The sequence below is a fragment of the Gopherus evgoodei genome, chromosome 8 (assembly GCF_007399415.2).
Source record: "Gopherus evgoodei ecotype Sinaloan lineage chromosome 8, rGopEvg1_v1.p, whole genome shotgun sequence".
NCBI classification, from domain to species: Eukaryota; Metazoa; Chordata; order Testudines; family Testudinidae; genus Gopherus; species Gopherus evgoodei.
The window spans coordinates 37,193,578-37,207,487 of record NC_044329.1 but is presented as its reverse complement, the minus strand read 5'-3'; positions in this window follow the sequence as shown (position 1 = coordinate 37,207,487).

Below are 13,910 nucleotides of genomic sequence, written 5' to 3'. Positions count from 1 at the left end.
AAAAAAATTCTTGCTCAGAGGTCACCATAAGAAATTTGGGGTCAAACTTTGAAGACTATGAGTTTCACTAATGCATGTAAATGTGTATTTTGCCTGTGCAATGGAAACACAACTTTTTGAACATCTAGTCTTTTTGTTTTCCACATTAGAAGTAGCACAGGGACCAAGTATCAGATCAGTTGATCTAACAACATAAAGAATGTTAACAGGCCCTAGTTCCTCCAGTTTTAAAGATGATCTAGAAAGCTATTTTTCAAAAGAAGAAACTGGCCCCCTTCCTCCCCCGCACTATTTAAGATGCCAAAAAGAGTAACAGGGTATGTGTTTACACTGAAACTGGCAAATAACATTGAAAAACAAAATTTACTGGCTATGCTACCATCTAGTGGTGATTTAAAATATAGCCCATGGTAAATTGGTGGGTTGGGTGTGTGAACTAACAACGTTGACCTTGCTGAGAAGCAGGCTCTGAGGCTGTGCTTTTCCTTAACTGATGTCAGATAGACAAGGTGGAGGAGGTGATATCTTTTACTGGACCGACTTTTGTTGGTGAGAGAGACAAGCTTTCGAGCCACACAGAGCTCTTCTTCAGGTCTGGGACAGATACTGCCAGTGTCACAGCAAAATGCAAGGTGGAACAAATGGCTTATTACAACAATCTGTAACCCACTAACCCCCTCTTTTTGTCTTATAACTGCAGAGGTGTTGACGGGCCTCTCCACCTTGAATGATCCCTTATAATATGTGCTAACTACTCCTGCTAAAAGAATGAGGAGTATTTGTGGTACCTTAGAGATTAACAACTTTATTTGGCCATAAGCTTTCTTGGGCTAAAACCCATTTCATCAGATGCATGCAGTGGAAAATAGAGTAGGAAGATATATATACACAGAGAACTTATGCCCAAATACATTTGTTAGTCTCCAAGGTGCCACAAGTACTCCTTGTTCTTTTTGCTGATACAGACTAACACCGTTACCTCTCTGAAACCTACTCCTGCTAAACAATCTTTAGCTGTGATGCTGGGAATACCATTTCCCACTGTGTATAGGGTGCCAACTGCCTACTGCACAAACCTCAATTCCTTTGCCCTGCCCCTGCCCCGTCACTTCACGGAGGCCATGCCCCTTCCTGCACCCTTCTCTGAGGCCCTACCCACTGCTCACTCTATCCCTCCATCTCTCCATTGCTTGCTGTCTCCCACCCTCACTCACTTTCACCAGGCTGGGGCAGGGGGTTGGGGTGCAGTTCAGGGTGCAGGCTGTGGGAGAGACTTGGAGTGTGGGCTCTGGGCTGGGGCAGGGGGTTGGGGTGTAGGAGGGGGTAAGGGCTGTGGACTCTGGCTGGGTGGCACTTACCTCGGCTGGCTCCTGGCCAATGGGAGCTGCAGAGTCGGCACTTGGGGCAGGGGCAGCATGCAGAGACCCTCTGCCCCCACAGGGGCCACATGGACATGCCAGTCACTTCTGGGAGCAGTGCAGAGCCAGGGCAGGCAGGGAGCCTGCTTTAGATCCACTGCACTGCTGGACATTTAGCGCCTAAAATCTCCCAGTTTGGCTTCAGTACCCTCCAGGAGATAGAGCCTATTTACGGGAGACATCCGGCAAAACCGTGAGGTTTGGCAACCCTAACTGTGCTTTGCATCCAGCAGTTAGCAGCAGTTTAGGTTTGGGTTGTGCTGCAGGGACCTACAACTGTCCTAGGACCTTGAAGAGCATGTTAGTGAGTGTGCTTCAGATAGGAGAGCAAAGGGAGGTGTACAGACCCATCCTACCATGGACACTAAGGGGTTAATGGGCAGGTTAGCCATCTCCTCAGCTGCGGCTGATTTCTGGGCCAGCAACAGCTCGAGGATAAGAGGCTGCAGCTCAGAGGAGAGAGGAGGCTGCCAGAAACCCAGGGGTACAGAGAGGAGCTGTCCTTGGCAACAGCCTGGCAGGAAATCAGATCCCCACCAAGGGAGAATCAGAGAATGTGAGTCTGCAAAGGGCCTATGCGAGAGGGGAGGTGGGGGGCAGCAATGGATTGTGGGGAGCTGGTCCCAGCTGCTTAGTGCAGGGTCCTGGGGCTGGAACCCAGGTGGGGGTGGGCTGGGCTCCCCTGCCAGCCCCCAGCAAAAGGGATAATAAAACCCAGAGGAGCAAAGTGGTCAGGACTCTGCAGTGGCCTGAGATTATTGGGGTCCTAGTGTATAAGACTCTTTATTGCCTTGGAAGGGGAAAGACAATAATGACCCAGTTGGAGTCTTAAAAAGAAACTCACTCAGCACAGAGCCAGATGACTATTGGTGGGCTGGGGGAACCTGAGGCAGAGTTGTTGAGACACTATGCACAGCCACAAAAGCCATGCCTGGACTGGGCAGCTTTTCTGTTTTATAGGTTAGATGGTGTGTATGCATCCTTAGAGTTTGCCAACCTCAAATGCTCCAAAATCATGATATTGGTTTAAAAATAGGGCTTCTGATTTTAGGTTTTAACCATTAAACACTGATAAAACACCGATAAAACACCTTTGATACAAAACTAAATAAATGAAATTTTGCATTGATTCAATAAACACTGAAAATGGTTATTCAATTTGTGTTGACTTCACCCATTCCCAGCGCTGTTTGCTTATGTGGGTGATGTGCCTATTCCCTGGCTTGTATCTAAGGCTTGTCTACATGGAGCAGTAGAGCAGACTACGGGAGTATATATTGCCTAAACACACAAACATTGCACAATAATTGATTCGTGTAGACCCTGCTGGTGTGCACTGAGATTTCCTTAGTGCATTTTAATGGTAGTACTGTTTCAAACAGTACTATGTGTATATACCAAGCAAGAGTTCCAAGCCTCCCAATTTTTGAACAACTATATGGAACTCAAAATTGTTAAAAAGAACCCTGAAAAATTACATTAATAAACCCTGGAGAAACAGAAGCCTTATTTAGGTTCTTTCCTACTGGTTTTTGAATCTTTGGGTGTCATGTTTTCCAGCTTTTCTCCACAACCAAGACGGTGAAAAAAGTTACTTTTATTTTTTAAATAAAACCTAGATTCTACATAATCCCAGCGCTCCAGGAACTGGGGCTTTAAGAAAATCACCAGGTAGGGTGAAAGTCACAAAATAATTGGCAGAGTTGTCAATATTGATCTTACAAAGAGGGCAGTGAGCTTCAGTCCCGGAAGATTTTGTTGAAAGAAAAATCCAATTGGCGACTCAACTATGATTCTACTCCCTTCCTTTACCACCACCATCACCCAACTTTTCCATCTCCAATCTTGTGTAGTTCTTGCATGGGAAGATGGGAGATCTTTTTGGAGCTGGTTATGGTGGGAAGGCTATGAGTATCAGTGGCATTTCATCCCCTCCCTGCATGGGTAAATCTGCCTAGATCATCTGGATCAGGAGGAATTTGTGGGGGCTCAAAGACATCTAGCACCTTCATTAAATTCTGGATGTCTGGAGAATCCAGCACTCAGCCTTTCCAGCTACCAGGTGGCCTGATGGTTTTTAACCACGAATTCTGTGTATCATTTTTTATCTGAACTCCGGTATAGAATCATAGAAATTTAGGGTTGGAAGAGACCTCAGGAAGTCATCTAGTCCAACCCCCTGCTCAAAGCAGGACCCACACCAACCAAATCATCCCATCCACGGTTTTGTCAAGCCGGGATTTAAAAACCTCTAAAGATGGAGATTCCACCACCTCCCTAGGTAACCTATTCCAGTGCTTCTCCACCCTCCTAGTGAAATAGCATTTCCTATATCCCAGCCTAGACTTCCCCAATGCAACTTGAGACCATTGCTTCTTGTTCTGTCATCTGCCACCACTGAGAATAGCCGAGCTCCATCCTCTTTGGAACCCCCCTTCAGGAAGTTGAAGGATGCTATCAAATCCCCCCCTCACTCTTCTCTTCTGCAGACTAACAAGCCCAGTACCCTCTGCTTCTCTCGTAAGTCATGTGCCCCAGCACCCTGATAATTTTTGTTGCTCTCTGCTGGGACTCTCTCCAATTTGCCCATATCCTTTCTATAGTGGGGGCCCCAAACTGGACACAATACTCCAGATGTGGCCTCACCAGTGCCGAATGGAAGGGAATAATCACTTCCCTCGATCTGCTGGCAATGCTCCTACTAATGAAGCCCAATATGCTGTTAGCTTTCTTGGCAACAAGGGCACACTGCTGACTCGTATTCAGCTTCTCATCCACTGTAATCTCCAGGTCCTTTTCTGCAGACTGCTGCTTAGGCCAGTTGGTCTCCAGCCTGAAGCGGTGGATGGGATTCTTCCATCCTAAGTGCAGGACTCTGCAGTTGTCCTTGTTGAACCTCATCAGATTTCTTTTGGCCCAGTCTTCCAATTTGTCCAGGTCACTCTGGACCCTATCCCTACCCTCCAGCGTATCTACCTCTCCTCCTATCTTAGTGTCATTTGTGGACTTGCTAAGGGTGCAATCCATCCAATCATCCATATCATTAATAAAGATGTTGAACAAAATCGGCCCCAGAACTGACCCCTGGGGACTGCTTCTTGATACCGGCTGCCAACTAGACACTGAGTTATTGATCACTACCCATTGAGCCTGACAATCTAGCCAGTTTTCTGTCCACCTTATAGTCCATTCATCCAATCCATAATTTTTTAACTTGCTGGAAAGAATACTGTGGGATACTGTATCAAAAGCTTTGCTGAAGTCAAGATATATCATGTCCACTGTTTTCCCCATATCCACAGAGCCAGTTATCTCATCATAGAAGGCAATCAAGCTGGTCAGGCATGACTTGCCCTGGGTGAATCCATGCTGACCATTCCTGATCACCTTCGTCTCCTCCAAGTGCTTCAAAATGGTTTCCTTGAGGACCTGCTCCATGATTTTTCCAGGGACTGAGGTGAGGCTGACCGATCTGTAGTTCCCTGGGTTCTCCTTCTTCCCCTTTTTAAATATGGGCACTATATTTGCCTTTTTCCAATTGTCCGGGACCTCCCTCAATCACCTCGAGTTTTCAAAGATAATGGCCAATGGCTCTGCAATCACATCACCCAACTCCCTCAGCACCTTTGGATGCATTATATCTGGAGCCATGGATTTGTGCATGTCCAGCTTTTCTAAATAGTCCTTAACCTGTTCTTTTACCACTGAGGTCTGCTCACCTCCTCCCCATACTGTGTTGCCCAGTGCAGTAGTCTGGGAGCTGACCTGGTCTGTGAAGCAAAAAAAGCATTGAGTACTTCAGCTTTTTCCACATCATCTGTCACTAGGTTGTCTCCCCAATTCACTAAGGGTCCACACTTTCCCTGACCTTTTTCTTGTTGCTAACATATCTGTAGAAACCCTTCTTGTTACCCTTCACATCCCTTGCTAGCTGCAACTCCGGTTGTGTTTTGGCCTTCTTGATTACACCCCTTCATGCTTGAGCAATATTTTTATGCTCGTCTCTAGTCATCTGTCCAAGTTTCCACTTCTTGTAAGCTTCCTTTTTGTGTTTAAGGTCACTGAATATCTCACTGTTAAGCCAAGCTGGTCGCCTACCATATTTGCTATTTTTTTCTGCACATCGGGATGGTTCTTGTGCCCTGAATAAGGCTTCTTTAAAATACAGCCAGTTTTCCTGGACTTCTTTCCCCCTCATATTAGCCTTCCAGGAAATCATGACCATCAGTTCCCTAAGGGAGTAGAAGTCTGCTTTTCTGAAGTCCAGGGTCTGTATTTTGCTACTCTCCTATTTTGGACAATCCTCATATTTTGCTAGGATTGCCAGCTCTCCAGGATTGTCTGGGAGTCTCCAGGAATGAAAGATTATGTCATGTGTTGAAACCTCCAGGAATATGTCCACCAAGATTGGCAGCCCTACTCCAGTAGCAGACAGGGGAGCCAGTCAGGAATGAGGCCCCATGGTGGCAGGCAATGCACTCAAACAGTATGAAGCCCTGGCCATAGCAAGAATAGTTACACAAGGACTGGATGGAGAGTGAATTTTGGGTGAGTAAACAAAAGCATTTAACCAGATGCCTGCCTTTAAAGAGTTATGCTCAGGGTAAAGACACGTGTCATGTTCTTGTGTCATCCGCTCAATATAGAATACTTACAATGCACTGCTAATGAGTGTGCTGCAGACCAAGAATGATTTGTGGAAATTACTCTGAATTTAGAATGCTGAATACATTAGAGAAAATTATAAACTGTTTGTAGAAAATCCAGAAGCAGAACCTCCCCTCCCCTCTTCAAAAAAAGATTCACTGCAGGTTATTTGCCCAGTGCTGTTTATAAGTTTCCAATTATCTGAAAAGCTTTCTGAAGAACAAGAAATGGGGGAAGTCACTTCACCTGTTTTAACCTCAGCTTCTTCCTTTCTAAAATGGGCATGATATTATTAAGCTATATTCTGGGGACTGTGAGCCTTTACTCAATGTTTGCAAAGTGTTTTGAGTTCCATTATTAGTAGGGTTAAGGCGACCAGATGTCTTGATTTTATAGGGACAGTCCAGATTTTGGAGTCTTTTTCTTATATAGGCTCCTATTACCCCCCTTCCCCACCCCATCCCAATTTATCACACTTGCTGTCTAGTCACCCTAAGTAGAGTGCAGTATAAGAAGAGGAATAATCCACAGAATATAAAGCTATGGTACCAATTAAGGATGCTCCTGAGTAGGTCATTGGCAGCAGGAATCAAACCTGGGGTATCTGAAGCTGAAGCATGAGTTTCTACAGGGACACAGCTCTCTAATTCAAAAGTTGCAACAATCATAAATCTATATGTGATCCAGCCACTAGAGGGAAACAGAGCCATGCTGTGTAAGCAGTGGTTACAGGAGACTAAGGGAAGCACAGGGACCTGTTTGTATTAGGGCTTTGCTAGCTGGCAGCCAGGTGACATGCCGGGTCCCTGGCACGGGAGGTACCAGATACACATGTCAGGCCAGGTTCCACAGGGAAGCATGTAAGCAAGTGCGAGTCCTGAAGGTTAAAGAGAGCCCACCAGGGTGGCTGTTGCTCATAACCAGTACAGCTACAACAAATACCAAACAGATGCTTGCTAAGTATGTATCACCGCAGATCAACATGAAATACTGCAGAGATACCAGGCAAGAGGTGTGGCAACCAGGAGTTAATATAACAAGGGAGCCAGTGACCTGTTTTCCCCTAAGGTTGTGGGTCGCTCAAATGCATCCACCGTGGTACAAAATCATAGCATGTTTTCTAGAAAATATCAGAACAAAAGACAAAAAAGTAAAACTATAAAAGATAATTAACCAACACAAACATACTTGCAACAGTAGTTTTTGGACATCCCCATAAAAACACATCCATCACATGGACTTCAGTCAACTAAACACCATGCCTAGTTGTAGGACAGGAGGGCTGCATTAAATCAAGAGGTGGGAAAGATCTATGAGATCATCCAGCAGTCTCCCTGGCAATGCAGCTTTGTTTCCTCTAGAGCACAGAATCAGAGAGTGTGTTCAAGTTCTAATGGTTTCTTGTCTAGTTGCTCCATTTGCTACACTGGATATTGTGTTTAACAGAACTGGCAATTGATTTGATCTCTGTCAGGGAGGTAAATTGCTTCTTGGATGTTTGTGTTGAAACATACATGTCTAATTTCTCTATTTTTGCTGCTTTCATGTGTTTTCCATAAACAATCAAAAGCTTCTAGTTGACTGGGAACTCCGGAGGTAGCAAAGCTGTTTATTTCACATCTCTCCCTGTGGCCCATCCCACATTTTAAAAACGTGAGTGTCAGTAAGAAGTGCTAGATTGCTAGCCCAGGAGACCGAAAACCTCTCTCTCTATTAGAATATGCACAGCACAAGCTGTAGCAATGCAAGCTTCCCCTCCTACAATAGGTTAGAAAGCAGTTCAGTTACCACGGCCTATTCAATCCTTTGCCTTTCTGCTGAAATGATGAGCAAAGAGGTAAATTTCATGTGTGGTTTTTGTGATGTAGAAACTTTCCCACTAGGAACTGAATCCACCAACTCATTTCACATTTGTTTTAGCTCTATGTTTTGCATTTTATAACTTCCTTCAGGGCTTGATTATCTCTTGAATGGAAACATGCTCCAGTTTGTGAGATCTACATTTTTTTCCCCCTTAGAGCTTTGCACTTCCCCATGCAGTGCTTAAAAGTCACCCACATTTCTGGGTTTTGTTTTCCTATTTATTTGAACCTATTATGCAAACTCTCATGTGGTTTTAGAGTATTAAGGCCAGAACCCTTGCATTTTCCCCTGCCAATACAAAGATTCATATCAGGGAGGCATGGCTTTGTTTTACTTGGATCAGGAAGCTGTCTTCACTGGAGCAAAAATCTAAACAAATATAATTTGAAAACTTATCCACATGCCACATCTACAATAGTGGGTGACCTGACTTGTGAGTCCACTATAGATAATATTGTGGTGAAAGACATGGAACCTAGACTACACAACCATATAACGTATATCAGAGATTTAGTACACCTAGAGCGCTCTCTTACCCATTCTAGATACATAATTTCCTATTGAGATAGCAAAACGACATTGATTTTTACAATCGGTAACTGAACTTTTTTAGTAACTTTACAGTTGTATATTATTGTGCCATGGACTTGTTTTACAATAGCTGTTTGCTTCAGTTGTTCTTCTTTCCATACTAATTTTGCTATTTTCTTTTATTGGGGTGGTATTGTTTCCTTGCGTCTTTCTTTCATTTCCTTCACGGGAGAGGGATATGTTCATGTTTATAAAGCAGAATGTAATTTTACAGGATTTAACTAGGAATCTTTCCTTATCATCAATCTTAATCCTGATTCCTCAAAAATTCCGAATAAAGAAACAGCATCTCCTCCTAAGCAAATAAAAATGGACTTTTCAATCTCATCCCAAATGGTGAAACTGAAAATCTAAGGGAGATTGATAGGATTTCATCTCCTATTCTGCCGAAGCAAGAGTAGAAATGAGTGACTGAAGAAATTATACCTATTTTTTAATGTACAGTCATAGGGCATGCACAATTTAGAAAAACACTGGAGATAAGGGAAAAGCCAGTTTTAAGAAATACGTATTAAGAATGGCCATATCATCAGGGCAGTGAGATCATAAGTGAAATCTAAGACCTTGAAAGAAAAAAAAAATAGACACTTGCCCTTCTAGTGGAAAATGCCACAATCTTTTAGCTCCTAATGTCTAGGAAAAGTTTATATCACACCATTCACACATGCATTCAGAACTACAGCTGGTCAGGAATAAAGAGAAACTATCAGGAAAGCTGTAGGGAGAAAAAAGAATCAGACAGCAAGTGACAGACAAAGCCAGTGAGTGAACAGGGGTGCATGATGAAGTGGTCTGTCACTGAGTGTGACTGCTGATTGGCTAGAGTTTAGTAGAAGTGGGGCTAAGAAGCTATAAAACTTATCCTAGCTGTGAGTCAGTCTGGCCTGGGAGCTTGGCTTAGACAGAGGGCCACTCTAGCTTTGTAAGACTTAGGCATGGTCTGCACTAGATGTCTTTGCCACTATAAAGTTATGCTGGTTTGGGGTGACACAACTGCATCTGCTCCCCCTCAGGCACACATTCAGGCCTTCACCTTCCCAGCTATCACCACTCTTGGGCAGAAACACGGTCTCTTTCCCTCCTGACTGGGGCATTTCCAGTATGCACAGTTGCTGGCCTACACTGTGAATCCCCCAAAAGGCAGACTGCCTCATCTGGCCAGCCATGTCTTCCTTCCCCAGAGGCTGGGAAAAACAGCATTAATGCCACAGTTAAGTTACCACACAGCCTTTCTACGCCAAGCTCATCTATTCTTAAGATAAAAGCAGTTACAAGGACTCCTATTAAAACAATAAAAGAACCTACTTACATACTAACAAGACCTCACGGCAGAATCACCCAACTCCATCAAGGGCCCTGGCAGGTGAATAGTCCTTCATAACCCCACTGAGGAGTTTTCCAGTGGTTACAAGTTCATAACCATGTTGGCTCAGAACAAACACCTTTGTGAGTTAGTACTTTATACCCTTTGGGTCTTTGATCTGTCCCCATGGAACAAGTGGTCAACAGATAAAGTTCCCCTTCTCAGGGTGAAGATACAAAAGGCTGAGTTCTTGTATAACCAGAGGAGTTACATTTACATATACCTCCCTCTAGGGATTTTCCCCCAAATCCACTGAACTTAAATTTCACATTGTTTCAACTAGCCCTTTGAAGCTCATAACACAGCCCCCATAACATGGCCCCATTAGCCACGTTTCCAGCCTAGAGGCATTGCACACAATCCCATAATAACACATAAACATTTGTCTTTTTAATACAATTAACTCTTATAAAATACTTAAACCAAATTCAGTCAGGTTTGTCCATGATATTGAAGGAAATTGCTATCTGTCACAAAGGGGAGTGATTTTTGTACCAGCAACAGACCTAGTGTAGACTCAGTTATATAGGTAAAAAGTACTCTTCCCAGTATGGTTCAGGAACTGGTATAAGATATACTCGCAATAGAGTGTTTTTGTGCACTTCAGATGCTTCTCCCCTAGGAGGGTTTGCCAGTATAGCTACACCAGTACAGCTACACTGGCTAACTCTTTCCAGTGTAGACAAGGCTTATGTTGGCCTGGGAAGCATGCTTTAGAGAAAATCTCTTTTTGGCTTTGGAGGACTTAATTGACCTGGCAATGACGTTCACCTTGGAGCCTGACTTCAGTTGAGACCTGCTCCATTTACAAAAGACTCAGTTTAGCCTGGGAATTGAGGCTTGGAAGAGGCTGGGTTCAGTTTGGGATGGTTTAGCCCGGCTGGGAAAGCTGGGCTTAGACAGAGGCTCGTGCCAGACTGAAAAGACTTTATTTAGCTTTGACAAAGACTTGTTCTAATTCTGAGGTTTCTTCCTTTTTTGGGGAACTGTATGGGAATCTTTTCAATCTAAGCCCTGGTCTACACTATGGGGTTAGGTCGGATTTAGCCATGTTAGGTCGACTTTAAAATGAATGTGTCTACAGAACCAACCCTGTTCTGTCAACCTAAAGGGCTCCTAAAATCAACATCTGTATTTCTCCCCGATGAGGGGAGTAGCACTAAAATTGACCTTGCTTCATGGAATTTGAGCTATTGCAGACACAGTTTGACAGTATTGGCCTCCAGGAGCTATCCCAGAATGCTCCAATGTGACAGCTCTGGACGGCACTTTCAATTCCAATTCACTAGCCAGGTACACAGGAAAAGCCATGGGAAATTTTGAATTTCATTTCCTGTTTGGTCAGCATGGTGAGCTCAGCAGCACAGGTGACCATGCACTCCCCCCAGAATCACAAATGAGCTCCAGCATGGACCAAAAGGGAGACATTGGATCTGATTGCTGTATGGGGAGAAGAATCTGTGCAGGCAGAACTCCGATCAAAAGAAGAAATGCTAATATATTTGCCAGAATCACACAAGTCATGAAGGAGAGAGGCTACAACAAGGACACACAGCAGTGCCTTGTGAAAATTAAGGAGCTCAGGCAAGCCTACCAAAAGACAAGGGAGGCAAACAGTCGCTCTGGGTCAGAGCCCCATACATGCCACTTCTGTGATCAGCTGCATGGCATTCTGGGAGGGGGACCCTACCATCTACCCTGCCACTGTCCATGGGCACCTGCAAGGGGGGAATCTCACATAACAGAGCAGAGGATTCTGTGGATGAGGAAGAGGAAGAGGAGGAGGAGCAGCAGGCAAGCGGTGAAGCCTGTGAATCCATTCTCCCCGGCAGCCAAAGTCTTTTCATCACCCTGGAGCCAATACCCTCCCAAGGCAGGATCCCCAACCCTGAAGCCAGAGAAGGCATTCTGGTGAGTGCACATTTGTAACTACAGTATAGGGTTTAAAAGCAATAGTGTTTAATGTTTGATTTGCCCTGAAGAATTGGGATGTGTTCACAACCAGTACAACTACTGGAAAGGTCTGTTCACATGTCTAGGGATGGAATGGGAATCCTCCAGGCACATCTTCATGAATCTCTCCTGGAGGTACTCGAAAGCCTTTGCAGAAGGTTTCTGGGGAGGGCTGCCTTATTTTGTCCTCCATGGTAGGACACTTTACCACACCAAGCCAGTAGCAAGTAGTCTGGAATCATTGCAGCACAAAACATGGCAGTGAATGGTCCTGGGTTTTGGTCACATTCAAGCAACATTCGGTCTATATCTTTCTGTGTCATCCTCAAGAGAGTGATATCATTCATGGTCACCTCATTGAAATAGGGGAATTTTTGTAAGGGATCAGTAAAAGGACCCAGTTCATGCTGGACTGTTTGAGCTTGGCTAAAAGGGATCACCCTGGAGAATAGCCACGTGGCAGGGGAAGGGGTGAAGAGATCATCCCAGAGAATAGCCATGTGGCGCGGGGAGGGGTGGAGGGATCATCCCAGAGAATAGCCATGCGGTGGGATGATGGGAGGTGTGTGTTGCACATCCACCTGAAAATGGCAGCCCCTCCTTTTAAATGTGAAACTCAACTGGCAGTTCTTGCTAAGGGAAAGGATGGCGCTGCAGTTTGAAACCATTCTCACATGTTATGAAGGCATAAGAAGCCAACCCCGCGTACCAAAAGGTTTACCAGGGCTGCCTGGAAACTGAATTCTGTTGCCCAGCCGTTTGTGATGTGTTACCATACTGGCAGGCGCTCAATATAAAAGGCAAAATGCGACCTTGTACCTAAAGCACATGTGCTGTCTGCTCTTGATTGCTTGATTCACGGTGAAAGAGTCTCCTTTTTGTTCTCAGAAATGTATCATCTTATACGTTACTCTCCCTTTTTATCTCCCCCTAGGTGCAAATGTTTCTATGCTCCCCCTATCATCTCCGTCCCTGAGGTTATCGCAGATTAGAAGGTGAAAAAAACACACTTGCAATGACATGTTTTCTGAGCTCATGCAGTCCTCCCGCACTGATAGGGCACAGCTGAATACATTAAGGAGCATGAAGAGCAGAGGCAGGAAGTGATGCTGAGGCTAATTGGAGGAGCAAATGGACATGATGAAGTGTCTGTTGGAGCTGCAGAAAAGCCAACAAGAGCACAGACTCCCGCTGCATTCACTGTATAACCTCCTGCCCTCCTCACCAAGTTCCATATTCTCCTCACCCAGATGCCCAAGAACGTGTGAGGGGAGGCTCTGGGCACCCAGTCACTCCACTCCAGAGGATGGCTCAAGCAACAGAAGGCTGTCATTCAAACAGTTTTGATTTGTCGTGTGGCTACAATAAGCAATGTGGCCTTGTCCTTCCCTCTTCTCCCGCCCCACCCCTTGTCAGTTACTACCTTGTCAGTTACTCACTTCTTTTTAATTAATAAAGAATGAATGCATGGTTTCAAAATAATAGTTACTTTATTCTGAAGGGGGAGGGTGGTTGGCTTACAGGGAATTAAAATCAACAAAGGGGGTGGATTTGCATCAAGCAGAAAACATACAACTGTCACACTGTAGCCTGGCCAGTCATAAAGCTGGTTTTCAAAGCCTCTGTGATGCGCAGCATGCCTAGCTGTGCTCTTCTAATTGCAATGTTGTCTGGCGGCTCATAATTGGATGCCAGGCGATTTGCCTCAACCTTCCACCCCGCCATAAATGTCTCCCCCTTACTCTCACAGATATTATGGAGCACACAGCAAGCAGCAATAACAATAGGAATGTTGGTTGCACTGAGGTTTAACCTAGTCAGCAAACAGCACCAGCTGCACAGCTGTCCAGGCTGCCGTGTAAGACTTCATGAGCCATAGGAGCAAGGGGTAAGCTGGATCCCCAAGGATAACAAATGGCATTTCAACATCGCCAGTGGTAATTTTTTGATCTGATAAGTAAGTCCCTTCTTGCAACTGCTCGAACAGCCTGGAGTTCCTAAAGATGCAAGCATCATGCACCTTTCCCGGCCATCCCACGTTGATGTTGGTGAAACGTCCCTTGTGATCCACCAGT